The sequence below is a fragment of the Lactuca virosa genome, chromosome 7 (genome assembly GCF_052849685.1).
Source record: "Lactuca virosa cultivar CGN04683 chromosome 7, Lactuca_virosa_CGN04683_v6, whole genome shotgun sequence".
NCBI lineage: Eukaryota > Viridiplantae > Streptophyta > Magnoliopsida > Asterales > Asteraceae > Lactuca > Lactuca virosa.
The window spans coordinates 266,208,598-266,223,742 of record NC_136432.1 but is presented as its reverse complement, the minus strand read 5'-3'; positions in this window follow the sequence as shown (position 1 = coordinate 266,223,742).

The following is a 15,145-nucleotide window of genomic DNA, read 5'->3' as shown; positions in this document are numbered from 1 at the left end:
TAATTCTTAATGAAGAATCAATGGATGAGGAAGTCGTTCCTGAATCTCCGCGTGGAGATGATAAAACGGGCAATTCTTCACCTGTGAGGGGTTCTCCGGTCAAGTCGAATCTCGAGGTGATTGGAAATCCTGGTGGAAATGTGGAAGCTTCTAAAGTTGACACAACCATCAATCAAGGTGAACAACTGAATAATTTTACTCCTGAGAAGACAATTGTCACACCACTCGGAGTGTCGACTACCGAATCAATTTCTGAGGAGGTTCGCACTTCAGGCATCACTGCAAATGTATCTGATACAGATGCAAATGTCAATAAGGGTGGAGGAGTATCGAACAAAGAAGCCCAAGGTAATCCTAGTCTCGTTATTTCTTCTACTTTCGAAACATCTGGTGTCGATCCCACAGTTTCTTTACCACCTTTTCATATTCCTACTTCAACCAAATTACGTTCATCAACCTATTCACCTACCTTCGAAAACATCATACAACAACCCATCACTTCCTTATTCCCATCCCAATCCACAGAAAATCCAAAACCAATTAACGATAATGAAACTGATATTGGTGAGTTCATGGGTTCGTTTGCTGAAATAGAGTTCGATTGTGAAGAAGAGAACATTCATGATCACATGCTGATACCCGGGACGCAATTTAAGATTCTGAATAGGAAACTTAATTCATTGCTTCAGTTACAAGCAGATGGAGGGGGTAAACATTCAGTGTCTGGAATAGAGGTGGATGTGATGCTGAAAGCTGAAGAGCATCGAAGTCAGAATAAACTTGATCAACTTGACCAGTACAATGAGTTAAGGATAAAAGCTCAATTTGATTCTTTTAATGGAGAACTTAAAGAGTTAAAGGTGGTTGCGATGGAAAGGCATGTCCTTTTTGTTAAAGATGTCAAGACTGTTCGAGAAGATGTGAATCGAAAAATCGAAGAGTTACGAGTTGATATGGAAAAGGATATTACTTATTTGACTCACAATTATTCTTCTCTTCTCACGAAGGTCGATATAATTGTTGATGCAGTAACGAAAGTGGTTAAATTGTATAACTTTATGTCTCCGAAACCTGATAAGAAGGCTGAAGTGGATGCTACAAGTTTTGGGAATGATGATAAGTTGCTGGGTGAATTAAAGGATCTTATGTCAAAGTCTGAATCTTCGAAGCCTTCATTACTTACTCCTGAGTTTTTCACTGAGAAATTTCGCTTGTTAGAGTCAACAAATCACAACGAATTGGCTCCACTTGCAAAGTTTGAAAATTTCATGCCAACGGATGCCCCACCTATTGTCACAGGGATGCAAGGGGGAGAAAGGAGGAATTTTGGAATAAGTAAAAGGTGAAGGAGGTTCTGGCAATGCAGGTGGTGATGCGAAAGTAGTTAGAAAAGTTTTAACTACTCAAATTCCAACTTCTTTACCAAAAAAATCCACTGTAACATTATCATCAACAACAACAACAAAGCCTTTGACAAAAGGAATTGTAACTGGAGATTCAAGTTCTTCGAAACCCAAGCCTACTGAAGCAGAAAAAGGCAGAGGAAAAGGAGTAAGTGTTGAGCTTTCGAAAGAGGAGAAGAAAGCTGCTTTTGAACAAGTGATGGAGAAACAAAAGCAAATACAGAGTGTTCTTCCTCAAAGAGCAAATGATCCTCCTGCTCTTAACAAAGGTGATCCTACAAAGCTTTATTCTTATGAGAATATCGAAGCTTTAACTGTTATAGGGGAGATGTATGACTTTGAAAAGGCTCCTAAGAAAAGCTTCGACACAGAGAACACAAATCTTAATCAGTTGGACTTCCCTGTCAACAAGATGATGTTCTTGGATGAGCAATTTGAAATTGCTGATAAGTACAAAGACAAAGTTGAATTTAAGTGTTTGAAGTTTCGATTCCATGCTGTGCTTGGAAAAAGGGGGGAAGAGATATGGTCTCTAGTCAAGATAGTTTGTGTTCTCGGCATATCCAAACATGTTCTATTCGAGGGTATGTTGCAGAATTATCGATATCATGCAGTCTGAGCCAACAACATTGCATTCGACTTCTCGGTTGCAAACTTCTCTTTAATGAATCTTCATAATTTGTTAGTTGTTGCAAGGATTATGAAGAGTGTTGATATTTTGAAGCTACAAGTGACGAACAAAAAAGAGTTTTTGAATGGTTTTGCTCACTTGAAGGTGTTTATAGATGGATACTATGGTGCTTTGGCATTATTTGATGCCGAACTAGCTAAAGCATTGGATAAAGAGATCACAGTTCCTCAAACTATGCTAATGAGTAAGGCTAATTTGAACTTTTTTGAAAATGGAGAGATTTGCTTGAAACCTATAGGAATTGTGTTTGTTGGCAAAAGCAAGAAGGGCAACAACTCAAAATTTATGTTTCAAGTGTGTGATGTTGAAAGGTACACCAAGCCTCATTACACAAATCTCATGGTTCGAATGAAAAGTTGTGCCAAGAACAATGAAAAGGAAAAGGCTGAAATTCGAAAGGTGGTCAATTGGTATGCTGAGATTCGAAGAGTTATTCACCAAGTTGCGAAGATGTTGATGACCTGATTTGTCACTTCTCACAAAGGGGGAGAATCTAGATGTCGAATATTGTTGTGAGGTGTCAAAGGTCATGGATAGTTTCGATAGTTTGTTATTTTATTATAAGGGCACTTTATGTATCGAAGTTTCAGTGTTTAGTCCCTTGTATTTTTTGTAAGATTTCATGATCCCTATAAATATGGGATGTGTACTAGAGATAGATAAGAACTTTTCGTGATTCTGTCTAAATACTCTTTGTACTACTGAAAGCATAATTGAGCAAAAAAGACTTTATTTAGATCTCGTGTTCATCGTTCTTACTTTACTCTGATCTGATAATTCATACTCGATTCAGTTACAACCGTAAATTATGAATTATAATTGGATTATGACTTCATTATGGAATTAGTAGTAATTTTTGTTGGAATGAGGTCCAAGCAAAACATAATTATACAGTCTACTACAAAAATAAGAATACACTGCTACTTTAGAAGCTGAAATCAAATATGATTGGATGAATGAGGTCATTGAAAAATTAAGTTGATTCCTTCCATTGAGGGATAACCTAGAAATATTTTTTGAGTTCAAGAGTGTACTTAATCAAGCTAAGATACTCTAGATCACATCATAACACCAATCATATTCTCCAAGATATTTACCTATACTTAGATTAAAGTAAAATATAGAGATGATCGTATTCGTAGAATTCACACAAATTAAATTTAGTCATATCCATTGATAAAGTCTTCACTTTAAGCTAAGCATGAATGGTCACACTTGAGCTATAATGCTTTATTATTCTAGAAATGGGATTTTACTTAGATTTAGTATTTAGATATTGGAATATAAAGACAACAACTATTATATTTTCAATACTAGAAAAACTCCATTGTAATGACACACAATGTGTGTCATAAAAGGGACAGATGATACACAAATGCGTGTCAAGGAAGCCCCTTTCATAAAGGAAGACAACACGCGTTGTAACCTTACCACGTGCATTTATGACACACATTTACGAGACGCGATACGTATCATTAAAGCCCCTATCATAAAGAAAGATGAGACACATTTTTGTGTGTCATAATTTTAAATGTTTTAAAAATATATATATTTTTGATAGATTTACTAATTTTCAAATTAAATAACACATCTAAATTCCCATAATACAAAATAAAACACCATACACAAGAAAGATAATTCATTTCACAAAATAACATATGTTAAATACAAATAATCATTCCAATAGTAACTAAATATAATAAATTGCAAATATTGAATAATATTTATTATGGAAAAACAAAACACAACATTATAAGGAACTCGTGAGTAAGTTCTCCTTTGATAGTCTCCATGGCAACTTTAATCCTTCCAATGTCACCACTTGAAGATGCATCAACTCAACCAGTGTTGACTCTTTTTCTACAAGTTTCCTATACTAGGGGACGTAAAATGACTTATGTAGTAAAAAGAGTATATTATGTTTTTTTTCAAATGAAATCAATTAAGTATGCTCCTATTTCTTACATTTTAACCAAAAAAGTCTTAAATGCATGGAATATAAACTTAATTCCACTTATTTCTAGTAAAAGAAGTTTAAATGCAAGAAATAGGAAATTAAGTACATTGCTATTTCCTGCACTTGGGGACATAAAATGACTTGTGTAGTAAAAAGATTAAATTATGTTTTTTTCAAGTCAAATTAATTAAAATATGCTGCTATTTCTTGCATTTTAACCAAAAAAGGCCTAAATGCATGGAATAGCAACTTACTTCAACTTACATGTCATATCTTTATAAATAATTTCAACTGAATCTTGGTCATCCATGTCAACTCACAAGCCAAGGGTAAAATGGTAAATAAATGGAAATATGCATAGAATTTTAACAAACAATTATGTATAGTGAAAAATATGCAATATGTTAAAGGAAATTGTGTGGTTTACATTGAAGGGTAGTAAACTATAACATCTTACATACTAAAAACGAAAATTACATAAAATACATTGAATGTATCAGATCAAAAAGTCATCTAATATTTCTGCAACAGGGTCCTCGTAAGCTGATAGCTAAGGTGAAATAAAAAGAAATACAGAATGTCAATTTCATATAAAAGGATCAAAACAATATAGGTTATATGTTTATATGTAAAAGCTTCTCCATTGTTACATCATTCACTAAGTGCTTTAATAATTAAAGATGTTTCTCAACTATGTTATTCAAGATGTTACTCCCAACAAATGAGCAACTATGTTATAGCAGTTTCAGTGGACCTCGGTGCCCTTTGGTCTACAGGAACTGGCCATGGATATTTTCTTGATTAAAAAAAACTTACTTATGGGCAGTTTCTTGTCTATCATATGAGCACCCAACAATAAAAGTCGACAAAGAAAGTTTTGATATATGCACACAAAAACAAGAATGAAATAAACCCTCGGTTTACTGGATGATCCCAAATAAGTGAAAGCAGTACTCCTTATAACAACAAAAAGCTTACTCCCTTGTGACTATAATAAGGAGCTAAAATGCAGCAAAATTACATAAAAGAGAGCATTTTGGTTGGGTTCAAACTAACCAAAAATTCAAAATCAATAGCCATCAAACTTATATTGCTTTTCTTCCTAACCAGGACACTACAACATATGAAAACAACCTACTTTATTATCTCATGCTAATTCATATTACAAACAAGTATGAAACATAAACTAGAAGGTGGAGTGGCTTTATAACCATAAAAAAGAAAACCCAATCAATATTGAAGAAGCATTTATGAGAAACATATTGATACCTTACCTTAAAGGTGAAGCAAATTTATTGTTAAAATCTAATACCACAAGGCTAACATACTTATCACCAAAAAACAGCATAGTAAAACACAATTATATTGACTAATAATCAATCAATGAAGCGTCTTTAAGGGAAATGTACCATCCAAAACTGCATAGGTGCAACTGGCTTGGCTCTCTAAAAATATTGTGTATAATTAAAGGTATGTTTTCTAGTAGTGTGTTTTGATATATTGGGATATGATCTTCACAAGAATACTTGTTGTGTTTTATATTAGCATGTTTAATCCATGAATAATCTTATTATTCTAAATTTCATAGTCAGTTATAAATGTGGGAGAAATTATGAGTAAGACTAATATGAATTGGATTGGTTGTCTCTTACCAGATGAAAATAGGCAAGTGGTTGTAAACAAGATTCATAGGTACTTGTAATAGAACAAGTACTGGACACGACCCACATCCAGATCACCTCATGGATCGTTATCGTGAGTGATACTTAATAAAAGGTACTATCTTTGTATCATTAATGCTTGAGATACGTAGTGGAACTTAAGTGTAATAAGTGTTATGCTTTGAGTGGTCAAATGCTAATCCTTAACCGGACAGTTATAAAGGCCATTTTCAGGTTTGGTGTAAACTATATAAGAGGCTTATGTATTCAACGTGGGATTTGTTCCTCTTATATGTTGAGATTCAAACATCTAAGGCGCTTCACCAAAAGTTGAAACCTAATAAGATTGATTGCGATCTGTATCTCATGTTTAACATGATGTCTGTGACAAATGGATAACTAATAACTTACATCATGCACCAATTGTAGCATTGTTCTTTTAGGGAATTGGATGTTGATAGAATGACACAAAGTTATATATTACTAGGGTTAGTGAAATGTTGTTAGACGTTCACCACTGTCTATATCAATCCATAATGAGTCTTGTGCAAGTAGGAGATTGAAAGATCTATATTCTCAAGAGACATTAAAGAATGATATTGCTACATAATATATGATCCTAAAGGGTCACACTAACAACAACTTGATATAATTGATTATTTATTAGAAATTATTTTTAATAAATATTCATAAACTCTTATAATCCATTGGAAATTATTTATTTCATGGAAATATTAATTTTCAATGGAAAGTAACATAATATATCATAAGATATGACTTATTAAGTCATGTACATCTTTTTGGACTAGAATGCCTTTTTTCTTTTAGCTAAAAGTTAAAGTTTATAACTTACAAAAAAGTTGGCAAAATTTATAAAAAAAAAAAAAAATTGTCTTGATTTTAATTTCATGGTCAAGAGTTAGTGAAGGGGAGAGGGTGTAGGCTTTTGATTTGTTTAATCTAAAGAATATTGCTATTAAAAGCAATCATGGGCAACATGATTAAGCCTAATTAATACTAGCATGGTAGGTCGTAAAGGTTAAGAACTTATGGGTAAAGAATGCACGTAAAACGGCTTGCATGATGTTTCTATTTTCACTCTTTAAAAACTGTAACATACACATACACACTCTTTCTCTCTAGTTTTTGTTGAAGACTTAGAGATTACTTACTTTCATTTTTCTATCTTTAAGTCGTATTTAGATATGCACTTAAAGCTTAAGAGTTTTGACTAGCATCTTGTCACACCCTCGACCGGTGGCAGAAACACCAAGCCGTGACAGGGTACATTGATTATCCAAATCATAGAGCATAAAATGAACAACACAATTCTTTTATTAATAACCCACAATTACATTGACTCTTACATGATAAAAACTAACTAGTTTCATGCTTCTTGTCCTTCTTTGCAATGATCTTCCTTTCTTTCGGTTTCCTATGAATACATGGGTTTTAAAAACGGTCAACATAATGTTGGTGAGTTCACATGTTTTATAGCTTTAAACGTACTCTTTGATATATGATCTTTATTTATGAATATATGTAGACTTTAGAAACTTTTCAAAAACTATAAGTTTCTTAAGGAGTATTTCCTTTTACTATCTTTAATTCGTAACTTATTATATTTTCCTTTATACTTGATTTGCTTCTTCTGTCTTTCAGGAAGAGATTTGATTTATACACTCGATTAGTTTCGAGTAGTCATTAGATAAGATACTTAGGATTGTATTTATCTTTATATGTAAACATATACTTTATATCTTATTTTTTCCTAGGATAAATTATTTCTTTCGTACGTATCCTATAACTTTTCCTTTTATAGATTTTTTTTATCTTTGTTTTTTATCCTTTTCATACTTTGACTACTTTCAAGGCGTTCCCCTTTAGGTAGTTTATTTATTAAGGTTGGCGAGCATTGTTACAATTAGTTCCTATAATCGAGCTATATGTGAAGATTGGAGAAGTGAAGGCCTTTATTAATAGGGTCGATTTTGGCATGCACACGACAAAAATATCTATGCGCATCGTTCGCGAGCTTCGTGGCTCCATCCAAAGCTTGCCATATATCCCTTTCCTGGTGGTCCATGTCTCTCACAGATCGATGAATCCAGGTGTCATACGTGCATGTCGTGCATGACGCACGCACAACTAATATTTTGTAAAAATTCATATCTCCCTTGTATGAATTTTATTTATGACATTCTTTATATATTTGTGTAGCTATCGATGAGTACTATAACTTTCCTTTAGGTTGTTTTCGCTAACTCTTACTTTCATTTTTGGCCCGTATTTTATGTTTTTCCAAAAATCATATCTTCTTCATATGTACTTCGTTTTTAGCCTTCTATGCTTCAAAGCTCTTATTTGAAGGAATACTACGACTTTCCTTTTAATGACTTTAGCCAAAACCCAACCAATCTCTTAGTACTATTTTGGTGTTGTAAAATTTATGTATTCGGTTGATTTTACTTTTTACAATAATCATAATTCCTCCGATTGAAGTCAGATTTTACGAAATTTATATCCTTGTAATCACATGGAAACGTACTTTCCTATTAAGTTACCTTTTATACCAATTAAGAAAACTTTTTGCACACTTAATTATGCGATTTACAAATATTTTGAATGAGTTCCTCTCATATATCGGGGTTCTAAGCCTTGAGTATGGATACTTATCGTATTTTAAGTCTTTTTCAATTGGAGATTGGTTACAGTTGTCGCAATTGTCACACATCTTCATCAAGTCGAGTTCTTGTTGGTGTCTCTATCTAAGGTGAAGTTCTACTTTACATTCTACATCAACATTCAAGCATCCCTTGAAGATTCAAAGGACTACAAAGGTTTCCATCTTCTTATTCAATCTTTGGTTGATGTTTTTCTTTCCAAACTATACAAGAAGGTCCTTGGTGGTTTTAACCTAGTTTATGTTATTATAAAATTATAAAGTCTTCCGTTGCTAAATCTTGAGCTTTTGAAACTAATTTTTGAATAAAAATCCAACAGATTGCGATCCATATCTCATGTTCAATATGATGTCTATAACAAAAGGTATAACTGATAAAAAGGATAACTTACCTTATACATCAATTGGAGCTTTGAGCTTTTAGGAATCATATGTTGTTGAATGACACCTCTTCGTGTGTTATTGAGAGCATCGAAATATTGATAAATATTGACCACTGTCTATATCAATCTATAATGAATCTTGTGCAAGTGGAAAATAGAAAATATATATATATATATATATATATATATATATATATATATATATATATATATATATATATATATATATATATATATATGCTCAATTATCATTTTAGAATGATATTACTAATAACATATGATCCTTTGTGGGAATAAAATTGTTTTATGTTATTTAAATTTTATAATGCTTCCGTTGTCAATTTTGTCGTTTTAGAAATTGAATTTTTGAATAAAACTCAACAAAACTCTCATCTCTCTAAACACCTACATTTCATGACAATAACGTCTACTTAAATTACATTTTAAGTATTACTTAATAATACTTATATTACACTTTATGTTTACTTTAATGTTGTTACAACAGCCTGTTCGGGGATTGATTTACCCCTCTTAAACCCATTCTTTTCACAAGATGATTACTTATTATTATAGAATACTTTCCTAACTTTTTGGAGGTATAAAATATGCCTTCTAACAATTTTTTGCATTATTCTATGAATTTTACAAGTTTACAATAAAAATTGGTCAAAATCCACACCAACCTATGATGATGGTCCAAGAAGGATTGAGGATTATTCTTTGTAAAACAAGTATGTTAAACTCGAATACCAACCTATGATGTGTGTGTGTGTTTGTATTAGTGTGTATATGTGTGTTATTTGGGATTTTGCATTGTAATGGTGTAATCGGTGCTAGAATAATAAAAAGAAAACTCATAACCACCACGGTGAGGTGGTGGCTGCCGCCACCAGCCGCCGTGTTGGGTAGCGGTGGGCATTTTCTTGTGTTTAGTTGCTTTTGGGATGCTTGGATAAAATGGACTAGAACCATAACCACCACAGTGAGGTGGTGGCCGCCGCCGTGAGCCGCCGTTGACCACCACTACCCGAGGTGGTAGTGGGTGGTGCCCGACTAATGAAACTCTAGTAGGTCTAAAGAAACCCTAATGGATCTAAGGACTTAGCTTTTAGGCCTATTGGGTTTTGATTGGGTTGGAAACCCTGATTAGGGTTAGAAAACCCTAATTTTGGATTATATGGGTTATGGGTTGTCGGGACCCGCATTTTGGATGACCGGATTGGGATTATGTATTAAGCCCGACCACACTATATGATTGACCTAGTAGATTGATGGACTTAATGGATTAAGTCCTTAGTGGGTTACATGAGAAAGAATTAACCCTAATTGTCATTCTATGTGAAACTCTAATTTTGCTTGGGCCTTAATTTGGGCCTTTCTATTGGGCTATTGATGGGCCGTTCAAGAACAATCATGTGGACTAGAATAATTTTATAGGCTTTTTTGGTAAGGCCCATGTGAGGGTTTGGGCCCAGTTTGGAAAATTGGGCCATAGATGGGCCATAACTGGGTCTTGATGATTATGAGATATTGGACCATTGTAATGCCACATGTTTGGACTGGAATAAATGGTTGGGCCTTAGGGTAAGACCATGAAGAGGTTTGGGCTCAATTTGGAAAATTGGGCCATATGTTGGGCTTTGATTTATAAGTTTGACTTTTGGGCCTTTGGATTGGGCCTTGAGCTTAAATCAAGCTAAGATGGGGGTAAAGTAGTCTTTTACCCCCAAGCATGGACTTATGGTTATGTCCCGAAACCCAATTATTAATTGGGTATTGTTTTGATGTTGACAGTTCGGGAATCTCTCATCCAGCAGTCCGGGTTTTCGTCTGCTGGACTTCAGCAGTCCGAGGTGAGTTACCTTCCAGTAGAAGTGGGTCTAAGGCCACAATGCCGACCCACTAGTAGGAGTTGTTTGTTAGATGATTGTCTTTCTGATAATTATCTGGTATGCCATTATCTGTTATGTTTGTGTGCTAGGATGCTCTGTGATACATGTTAGTAGTAGTAGGGGTGAAATAGTCCCCGAATACCGGTTGAAAGATACCGAAGGGGAGGTTAGCTCCCGGTTACCGGTTGAAAGATACCGAATGGGAGGTTAGCTCCCGGTTATCGGTTGAAAGATACCGAAGGGGAGGTTAGCTCCCGGTTACCGGTTGAAAGATACCGAAGGGGAGGTTAGCTCCCGGTTACCGGTTGAAAGATACTGAATGGGAGGTTAGCTCCCAGTTACCGGTTGAAAGATACCGAAGGGGAGGTTAGCTCGCGGTTACCGGTTGAAAGATACCGAATGGGAGGTTAGTTCCCGGTTACCGGTTGAAAGATACCGAAGGGGAGCCCAACTCCCAGTTATGCCAGACAGATACCAGTTGAAAGATACCGAGGGATAGGCATTATGTGGTATATGGTATGATGGGGGAACTCACTAAGCTTCGTGCTTACGGTTTTCAGTTTTGGTTTCAGGTACTTCGTTTTCAAAGGAAAGGAGACGGCTCGATCACACTATGATTTCCGCACATGAGATCTTTGTGATTACACTCTGATATTATTTTACAATAACTTGTTTTGATTATTGACACTTTGGTTTTGACATGGGATATTATTACGAATGTTTTTATATTGTTGGTTTATGAATTGTTAAACGAAATTTTTGGCCTTGAATTTTGGGATGTTACAAGTTGGTATCGGAGCCTTGGTTTGAGGGATTCGGACACACTCTCGGAAACTGAGGACTTGGTATGAAAATTTTCAAAAGAAAAACCATTTTTATAAAAAGAATTTTGAAAAGAATTTGAAATGAGAAAAGAACTTTGAAAAGAACAAGGTGTGTGATGCGTGCAATACCCATACATGTTATGATATGATATGATATGATTATGAGAACTGCATGCTAGATTAGGGCTAAGGATCTAGGAAGGATGCCTTATATACCTATTGTATGTGCTTGTAGACTTGCATGCTAGTATTGATCAATGAGTGATAGGATAGCCTGTTTAGGTTATACGTGATTGTATGAGCCTTAGAATCTCATGCCAGTATAGATTTCTGATAAGAGGATAGAATGATTTGATTGGAATATGTTGGTTAGATTTTCCATTGTCTGAATGTTGCTTGCTTTTTGCTTTGGGGGACTCTTACTAATGCGAGCTAGCTATTAAGTGAATATGCTAAGTTACATGTGGCACAGGCTAGATAATCTCAGAGTGATAGATTTGACCCCATTGCGCAGCTCTTGTATGAGTCCAACTGTTCTAGGGTTAAGTCTTTTACTCGAAGGATTATCTGATATATGTTGCATGTGGCTATATTCATGAGGTATCTAGTTGACATTATTGGGAATCTTTCAGCAGCTGAGGACTGGGTGGGTACGGGAACCTAGGGAAGCCTAGGAAATGATTTAGTGGATTTGGTTACGCTGTTAGCGAGCATTCAAGGTATCAGTTCGAGAAGGTGACTTGGAGGATTCGGGATGATTCTTGAGGAAAGTATGGATAGGTGTGGAAGGTAGTATTGGGCACGTACTACTGAAAGCACAGGATCCATACTTGAATAGGGGAGAGTCTTGGAGAATCCAGGAAGCCTGTGGGATAAGGAATCTTGGGTATACTCGGATCTCCTGAATGTCAGTTTGGTATAGTGTTGAGCACTCAAGAATGGGACTCAGATTCTAGTTCCGGCTCAGGAGCAGGGCCTGAGCCAATCAATGCGCGATCGCGGGAGTTCATCTCATCAAAGATTACTTGTAGAGTTTTGGGAATGGACCTTAGTGGTCATTCGTTCAGCCAAGGAAGGGATTTGGGAGCTTTCGACAGTCATCTCAGGGCCTTTCGGGCCAGATTTGTCGCGGGGCAGTTAGGGGCTCATCTGAAGCCCAAAGCCTGTGAACCCTTAAAAATCCTTCAGGAAGGATGATCCTATAGTTAGTTCCTGTCATCAAGATCGGAAGGGAATTTTACACCGTGATCTCATGAGGATCGAAGTATCTCTGGAGAAGGTGATCAGGATTCCTCCAGATGTTGCGGGTATGTCATCTTCTACTGCTACTAGGTGGATTTTGGGAATCTGTATGGCTTCAGAATTGTGAGTGAATTTGGGTAAGTCAGGTCTCGGATCGGTTCTCTGTTATTGTCTGGGTTATCAAGGATTGTTATATGCCATTATTCATGCCGAAAAGTCCTTGATGAACCTATAGAGGGACGTATCTTGCGGAATGGGTCCCGCATGTACCGTTACCATTTCGGATTCTAGTAGGGCTCTGTGCAGGAGTATCATTTGAAGGATATTGGGGCAGGGTTAGAGCGATAGTTCTCCAGTGAAGTCAGAGTTCAGTGGTCCCATCATTGTTCAGGTATGGTCGACAATTGTCTATGGAAGAACTTCAGAGTTCAAGGCACTGTCGCTGCTAGGAAAGGACTGGTAGTATGAAGATGGTGGTGTTAGTTGCGGGTGTTAGATGCATAAGTGGATGGTCATTGTATGTTCAAGAGAATTGTAGTTTTGCATGGGCTGTGTTTGGTTAGAATTTTGTGGTGCTGCGAGATTGGAAGTGAGAACGAGGATTCGTAAGCCAGAGTGAAGATTAAGGCCTCCAGTTGTCAGCATGGGAGGTGGATTGAGGTGTCAGACTGGACCATATTTCAAGAGTTCTCTTCAAGATTTCAGAGGTTGGGCAATCTTAGGGTTTGACTGGTAAGTGATCGCTAGCATTGGTAAGCACAGGTTGTCATCAGTGGACTGTTAGAAAGCAAGAAGGATTGGGAATCCTTCAATTCTCACGTGCCGTGGAAACTTAGTCGAATCTAAGTGGGGCAGAATCGATCCGGTATTCAAGAGTAGTAATAGGTGTGAAACTAGGATGAGCTTCGCATCCTCGTCAGGACGGAAGGCGGTCGGGTGGCCGTCTAGGGTGAGGATTGGGTGAGTTGGGAGATTAGAAAATGTTCCAACTTTTGGTTCGTGCTTTTCCTTGGCATCAGATAGCAGGTTTCGGGAACCAGGTTAGAGCTCCAGTTAGGACTCAAATTCAGTTGAGTATTAGGTCGAGTGCGTGTTTGACCGGTATGGGAAGTGTTGTAAGGCTGCGAGTGTAGCCGTAGCATTCATGAGGTTGGCAGATAGTGCTAGAGTGTTGTAAGTCTACGGGCGTAGCCGTGGTATTCACGAGGTTAACAAATAGTGTTAGAGTGTTGTAAGTCTACGGGTGCAGCCGTAGCATTCACGAGGTTGACAGATAGTGCTAGAGTGTTGTAAGTCTGTGGGTGTAGCCATAGCATTCACGAGGTTGACAGATAGTGCTAGAGTGTTGTAAGTCTACGAATGTAGCCATAGCATTCACGAGGTTGACAAATAGTGCTATAGTGTTGTAAGATTGCGGGTGTAGCCGTAGCATTCACTAGGTCGGTAGATAGCAAGAGTGCATTGTTAGGATGCGGAAGGAATAGTAATACCCACCAGTTCGGGTGTAGCAGTGAGGGCGTGGCAAATCCATGGATTGGTTTATAGATTTCCCCAGAGGGATTAGACCTGGTGTACCTGGTGATAAGACTGTAGGAACGCCACTACAGTTTTGAGATCAAGGAAGCAATGGACTGCTTAAGGTCGTTTGTGATATAAGGCTACCATTGGTCATGTAGCAATCACTTTTAGCCTTGGATTTGATGATGTCCGGATTCGACGCATGGACCGATTGGTAGGAGACCCGGAAGGTCTCGGTATACTTTAGAAAGCAGCCATGTGGCAGCATGCTGTTTCGGGCAGTTTCAGCGTTTAGGCAGTATTAGTATTTGTGTTTTAGGTTGCAGGTACGGACAGAATAGCTGGTTGATTGGGAAGTGACAAGTCACTCATAGTGGGATTAAATAATCTCAGAGTAGTCGATTTGATCTTGTTGCGCAGCTCTCATCTGAGTCTAACCGTTGCAGGGATGGATCTTCTACTCGAAGGATTATTTGAGCCTTCTGTCAAGAATAAGTGTGCTATTGTGGATTATGTCCAGTGATTTTGTTCTAATGGTAGCATCGAGATAGTCAACGCAGAAAGTGTGCATTTGGTCGATCACTCGAAGAAGATTAAGCTTGGTAAAGCTCAGCATGGGTGGTCTGCCAGGGAGTCAGACCATCTCCAGACTACAGGTTTCTGACTGAGTAGATGTGATCATATTGCAACGGATTCGTTTATTTTTCGGGTTTTAGAACCATGCCAGGGATGATTTAGATTGCCTTGGAAATGCTAGGTTATGCTCGGGATTGTGGCCATTGTTGGATAAGGTGTCTAAGTCCATAACTATATTTGGTATGTACTTGACCCGAGATTAGCATGATCCATTTGGGTTGCATGGCCCCAAAACAATCTGAAGGATGCACATTT